Consider the following 7,729-nt stretch of genomic DNA (forward strand, 5'->3'; position numbering starts at 1 on the left):
AATTCACACGCATATACAAACACACACATAAATACATACAGTATATACATATATACATACATATATAGATACATACATACGCGCATGCATATGTGTGTACATGTGTACGTATGTGTGTGTGAAAGAAAGAGAGAGACTCAGTGTGTGTGGGTGTGCGTGTATGTACATTTATATATGTGTGTATTAATGTCTTAGTGATCGTGTTTCTCCCCACCTCCACCGTGTGACAACAAGTGTTGGTTTGTTTATATTCCCGTAACCTAGTAGTTTGGCAAAAGTGACCGATAGAATAAGTACTAGGCTTAAGAATCAGTACTGGGGTTAACTTATCGGATTAAACGTTTGAAGGCAGTGGCCTAGTATGACTGCAGCTCACTGACTGAAACAAGTAAAAAATAAAAAGATAAGCCTTATGGTTTCATAAAAATAAGTCTTTTTATGTTTTCTAAAAACATAAAATTGTACTTTCAAGATTTAATTTTAAATAATTCTGTGTAACAAAATTTTTACTTTTTTATTTTCATTTATTTATATATTTAGTTTTGTATTTGGTCAGTCAGTGTTATTTCTTTTTTGCTTCTATCTAGAAATCAAAGGAAGTGACTAATATGCCTTTTAAATCTTGCTTTTGTGACCTGGACATCAGTGTTTTCAAACTGACCTATTTTCCAACGCATTTCGGACAAATTCAGCGCTGAGTTGCTGAAGCAGAAATATCATGACAGTAGCTATTCTGCCCAATACTTACTTGTCAATTGCTTGATCTTAATCACTTGAGCATGTCCCTTGGTGGCAGACAATATGTGCACCTCTGATCATGAGCAGGAGTAGTTGGGGACCATCATAGCCATGCGTTGAGAGAGTTTCTTTGGGGGTTTGAATAAATCTAACAAAAGCACAGTTTGAAGGAAATATTAGCCATTTTTCATACTACTTAGGGGCAAGCAAATAGGAAATAACAGTTGCTACCCGAGGGAAAAAATCATGTTACACAATGTAATTAAACAAACTTTATTCTCTACATCAAATACATTAGCATCCTCTTAATTATAAATTCTTCATGCAGCAGGTACCCTGGGTATCCCCTTCGTCTTCAGAGTATGTCCACTTGACTAACTGGAATTCAGTCACAAACGGGTATACTCCGTCAGCTGGTTCACAGACATGTTGTCTCTAGTCTGTCTATTTTGTTGCTACAATGATGGCTTCTGCTTCTCGAAGCTGGCTGGTCTCACACTCCGGCTCCTCCTGGTCAATTCGTCTTCCCACGCCTCGTCATTCTTTGTGCGTCGAACCCCAACAGTCCACACTACCCACGTTTCCCAGTCATTTCTTTCCCCCAGGACATCGGCTCTCTGAAATATTCTTCTTACTCATGTTTTTCCTGCAGGTGCTGACCTGCAATGTTCAAATGGAACATTAATAATATTAAAAGCATTAAATTCAGCGGGGCGTGAGTGCCTTCAAAAGTCAATGCCCCTTCGTCTAGACTCGGCAAGTAAAAAATAAAAATCAAAGTATATAAGCCATTAAAGAATATGGCTTTATTTTAATCACTGATATGCAGTCATTTATTTAGTCATGTGACATTTTATTGAAAAATTATAGTCATTTAAACATATAACATTATTTTAATCAAAATATATAGTCATTGAAATATATAACATTATTTTAATCAACCTATATACAGTCATTTATTTAATCATACGACATTTTGGTGAAAATTTATACTACCATTTAAATATATAATATTATGTCAATCGAAGTATATAGGGTCATTAGAATATATGACATTATTTTAACCAACGTACATACTGACATTTATTTAATCATATGACTTTATTTTAGTGAAAATGTATTTTATCATTTAGACATATAACATAATTGTAATTGAAGTATATAGTGTCATTGCAATAGCAAAGGTTATACTATTTAAATATGTGACATTATTTTAATCAATGCATATGATATCATTTAAATTTGTGATATTATAACCAAAGGATATATTGTTATTTAAACATGTAACATTATCTTAATCAAAGTATATATTGTCATTTATTTAAACAATATTTTATTACTTTAATCAAAGTTTCTATTGTCATTTAAACATTATTTTAATAAAGAATATGAGGTGCGTTAAAAAATTAACCGACTTTATTTTACACGACGGTCATCCATGACTGCCGAAAGTTTCTCAATCGGTTGCTTGTTTTGGCTTGAGGACGGCCATGTTTGAAGTTGGCTTACCACTCATTGATCTGAGTCTTACCCGTGACATCATCGTCAAAGGCCTGCTGAATCTTCTGGATGGGATGAGTTAGAGTGTCATCATGTTATTGGCAAAACTTGATGCAATATTTCTTATTTGGTGCGTTCGGTGAAAATGAAAATCCGATGAACGCGTGCTACGCGCCTGCACACTAGGCGTAACAATTGGAGAATGACAGGGCTTACCGCCGCGAAAATGTTCACGCATGCGTAGGAAGAGTGGATTTTTCCCACGTTACATTAGTTTTGGCGGGAAAAAATAGTGTCGGATACCGTTTGAATGCACTTCGTATACTGTCACTTAAATATATATCATAATTTAATAAAATCTATATACTGCTCTATAAACATGATCTATTAAACATTTATTGATATAATGACATCATACTTAAATAGCAGCGTATAATTAGACAATAAACAAAGCAGGAATATTGCAGAAATACTACGCAACGATGTGCAGTACAAATTGTGTCATTACTTAACAGCGCAGAAATAAATCATAGAACTTTTTTTCACTGACGTTAAAGCAACAACAATAACCAATAAATAAATAAACAAATTTATTTTCAAAATAATATTAGTGAAGATATACTTACCACGAGACAAATTCCAAAACGATAAAAATACACGACTGTAAAATCCTTTTGTTGTTGTTATTTTGCCTTCACCAGTCTTTGATTGCAACTCGACAACCTTTCAAATATTCCGTGCTTGCTGAGCAGCAATCAAAAGATGAGTAGACATTTTGTTTAATTTCTTATAGCTCTGTGGTTCCTTCTGTGACATGTATAGTAGAACTGCATACTGGTCATTCCATTATAGGTCCTTTTCTTTATGCGTCTAATTTATACACAAAATGTATTTATGTGCGTGTGCTTAGGAGCATTTACAAACACACGCACACATACATGCGCGCACGCACGCACATAATGTGCACATTATATATTTTGTTTTATATATATTATATGATATACAAACCATGATATGTACGATATATATACCGTATGTATATTTCTAATCTTATGTATATATATATATATATATGTATATATATATATATATATATATATATATATATATATATATAATATGATTTTATATATGTAAATATATGCGTGTGTGTGTATATTTGTGTATATGTATACACACACACACACACATATATATATATGCCTACCTATATACATACATATAGTTATATAGAGAGATACATACATATACACGCAAACACTCGCACGCACACATGCATGCATACATATATTAGGAAGAGAGAGACAGAGACAGAGATAGACAGACAGACAGACAGACAGACAGACAGAGGGAGAGAGAGTAACAATACTATTGTTATTATCATTTTAAAAATATGCCTAAAACCATGTGCAGCACTTCATTATCCTCATATTTGAGTTAATTCCTGGAGACAATTTTCATTTTATAAATAATTTTTATGTAATTATCGTTTTGACATCCACCAAAATATACACTACAAAATATGCACTACTTAAAGGAACATTAGAATATTCCTTTAAGTAGGAAATGATCGAATTTAGAATTAATTTTCTTCAATTGTTGTATATGGTAGCATATCAGACGCACTATTTTCACCAAATGTGTCTCAAAAATCCAACTCGGGTCCTATATACGAAGTTGAGCCTCCCACAAGCTACTTTTCTTCGCGACGCTCGCTACAATAGACTAATTTTAATCGAGACAGTCTCTTCTACCTAGCCTGGCTCCATTACATGTTCAGCTGTACTGCTAACTTACTTTTGATGTACAGTAATGTTTTCTACTATAGCTAAGATATTTTTGTAATGTTTTATAATGTACTGCTAGATTGCTTTCAATATAACATTCTTTATGCACTAAAAACTTATTTTATTTCCTGAATAAGCACTGCTGAAATTAGAATGCGTCCTATATGCCCATGCGTCTTTTATACCATTAGACACAGTATAATATAATTCACAATTAACTAAGTTATCAAAATGCGGTTTTATACAAAACCAAAATCGATTGCCATATCAAAAGGGTATGGTGGTTAGAAAGACCAAGTGTAAAGATAGGATGAAAATGAAGAGATGTTTTGAATAAATGAAGACAACTGCAACAAAATGACAAGCATTGGTTAACCAACCTGAACGTGGACGTTTTTGTGTGTGATGCGATGAATTCTAAGTAAATCCTCACAGATCGAATACTGAATCAGGATCCGTTCTTTTTTGCATTAAAAAGATGAACAATTCAATACCTCCATTTACAGAATACTGCTTTAACATCTGACCAGGTCTTTGATAAGGAGATTCACATACGATACTTTTTGACATTCAAAACCTACAACATAAATTTATTTAGAATTATATTTATGAATAAATATACCACTACATAGTTTCATTACTATGGTCATTGAAGGTTTATACGGAGTCTATATTTCTGTAGTTAATACTTTAAAATCTGGCTGGTAGGATATTCAAACTGCTCTATAGCCAAATATAGTCTTGGGACATAGAAGTTTTGAGAGCCGTAGTTTGGCCAACGGTATTATATACAGTGTAAATAAAAAAAAAAGAGATGAAATGATCCATCGTAGGAGCCCCTGCTTAGTACATTAACCTACGAGAAACAGCCGCTAAATTTCCCTCATATCTTGCTCTGCTGTCTTAAAAAGAAGTAGGAAAGACATATTGAATAATGTGATTCGAGAAAAACGAGACAACAGTTACATATAGAACTCTGATTATATGTCTGTTTAGTTGAAACTAACCCGAGACTAAATGATAATAAATTGTTTCGTTTCATAGTGATGATGATGATGATGATGATGATGATGATGATGATGATGATGATGATGATGATGATGACGATGATGATGATGATGATGATGATGACGACGACGACGACGATGACGACGACGACGATGATGACGATCATAATAAAGATGGCGATAACAAACAGTAGCAATTATTCTCATGACGATGAGGTGTAGAATGATGAGAATGAAGTCAAGCGCAAAAGTATTTGAATACGAAAACAATCGACAAAAAATTAAAAGCATAAAAAAGAATACTTAATTGAAAAGGAAACAATATCAATGATTTGTAGGATAGGAATAAGGAGTGAAATTGGGGTCGGGCAGAAAAAAATCGATTATACTGAAGAAGCGTGAAGATGATTTCGGTGAGATTTGAACTCAAGAACACAAAGAGCTGTAACTGAATACCACAGACACTTTTATCGACGCTATTACCATCCACCGAGCTCATAGCAAGTAGAAGAATCCTTTCTTCTATAGGCACAAGGCCTGAAATTTGGGGGAGGGGTAGTCGATTACATGAACCCCAGTACTCGGCTGGTACTTATTTTTATCGACCCCGAAAGGATAAAAAGTGAAGTCGACCTCGACGGAATTTGAACTCAGAACGTAAAAACGGACGAAATCCCGCTAAGCATTTTGTCCGGTGCACTAACTATTCTGCCATCTCGCCGCCTTAGTAACGATAGCAATCCTTTCTACTATAGACACAAGGCCTGAAATTTGGGGGAGCTGGGATAGCCGATCACATCGAACCCAGTACTTGATGAGTGCTAAATTTATCGACCGGTAAGGATAAAAGACAAAATTGACCTCGGCAGACGAAATGCCGCGAAGCATTTCTTCCGGCGTGCTAGCGATTCTGCCAGCTCGCAGCCATAATAATAATAATAATAATAATAATAATAATAATAATAATAATAATAATAATAATAATCCTTTCTACTATAGGCACAAGGCCTGAAATTTGGTGCGGATGGGACTAGTCGATTACATCGAGCCAGTGTTTCACTGGTACTTATTTTATCGACCCCGAAAGGATGAAAGGCAAAGTCGACCTCAGCGGAATTTGAACTTGGAACGTAGCGACGGGCGAAATGCCGCTAAGCATTTCGTCCAACGTACTAACGATTCTACCAGCTCGCCGCCTTGATGATGATAATAATAATAATAATAATAATAATAATAATAATAATAATAATAATAATAGTAATAATAATAATATTAATAATAATAATAGTAAATGATGATGAGGAGGAGGATTGTATGATCTCAAGAGCGAGAGTAGGAGACATTGCAAGGACAAATGAGAAAAATATGGGGGGGATTTCTCTAGAAGAAGAAGAAGACGATGGTGGTGAGGATGATGATGATGATGATGATGAACAAGCACAACAGCAACAACAAAAAGAAGGAGGAAACACATACAAACCTGCAAGGTGACTTAAGACGTTAATTGTGATGTCGTACATGGACATCCTGTTGTGACACCGAAGACCAATCAAAACACGTGAAGCTTCAAAAAAAAAAAAGACATTTGAAAAAAGATATTAGTGACTAACATTGATGATAGCGGTGGCGGTGGAAGAAGAAGAAGAAGAAGAAGAAGAAGAAGAAGAAGAAGAAGAAGAAGAAGAAGAAGAAGAAGAAGAAGAAGAAGAAGAAGAAGAAGAAGAAGAAGAAGAAGAAGAAGAAGAAGAAGAAGAAGAAGAAGAAGAAGAGGCGCGTAAGCTCTGATTGTGAAAGCAATATCTTTTTCTTTTTCTTTCTTCACGTTCTTTACCTATCCTTTCATGGTGGTCCAATGTCAGCTTTTTCCTTCTTTTTGTTGTTCGTTTCTCTGGTGGGATATTTAGCCACGTAATATCTTTCGATTACATCACATCATAAAACCGACCACAATAATTTTGGAAATCATGATGATCACCATCATCATCATCATCATCGTCGTCGTCGTCATCGTCGTCGTCGTCATCGTCATCACCGCCGCTGTCACTACCATTGTCATAATCAGAATCATGATGATAATACGATCTTGTTCATTGCACACAATCACTATGGTTAGTAAGAGTGATTTCGAATAAAGACATAACGTCATGCGTGTGTGTGTGTGTGTGTCTTTTTTGCGTGTAGGGTCTGCAGGCGATTAAACCTTAATAAGGATGAAAGGCGAAGTCAACCCCAACAGGATTTTCAAGTCAATGTGTAACAATGCAGCAAAACGTTAAGTCTAAAATACTATGAACGCTACCTTCCTCCACTCACCCACCCCTCTCTCTCTCTCTTTTCTATATTTATTTATTTCTGTCTCTCTGTTATATCTGCATATCTGTATATATAGGTATATATATATGTGTGTGTGTGTGTGTGTGTGTATGTGTGTGTGTGTGTGTGTGTGTATGTATGTGTATATATATATATATATATATATATATGTATATATGTATATATGCACCCTTTCAAAGCCTAGCCAGGCTCATGGGTTCGGTTTCCCGGTTTCTATGGCGTATGTGTTCACCCCAGCTGGACGGGACGCCAGTCCATCACAGCGTTACTCAAGAAACAGGAAGAAAGAGAGAGAGAAAGTTGGGGCGAAAGAGTACAACCGGGGTCGCCACCATCCCCTGTCGGAACCTCGTGGAGCTTTAG

At 35.2% G+C, this 7,729-nt stretch overlaps 1 long non-coding RNA gene across 1 annotated transcript; it reads right to left on the reverse strand.

Moving 5' to 3' along the window:
- Nucleotides 1-997: 997 nt before the first annotated feature.
- On the reverse strand, nucleotides 998-3,272 carry LOC106878807 (uncharacterized). The gene is made up of 2 exons (XR_008264162.1): nucleotides 2,865-3,272; nucleotides 998-1,398 (listed from the first exon to the last, which is right to left on the reverse strand). It is a non-coding gene; the product is annotated as an uncharacterized LOC106878807 (long non-coding RNA).
- Nucleotides 3,273-7,729: the final 4,457 nt, after the last annotated feature.

This window comes from Octopus bimaculoides, chromosome 5 (genome assembly GCF_001194135.2).
Source record: "Octopus bimaculoides isolate UCB-OBI-ISO-001 chromosome 5, ASM119413v2, whole genome shotgun sequence".
Classification (NCBI taxonomy): domain Eukaryota; kingdom Metazoa; phylum Mollusca; class Cephalopoda; order Octopoda; family Octopodidae; genus Octopus; species Octopus bimaculoides.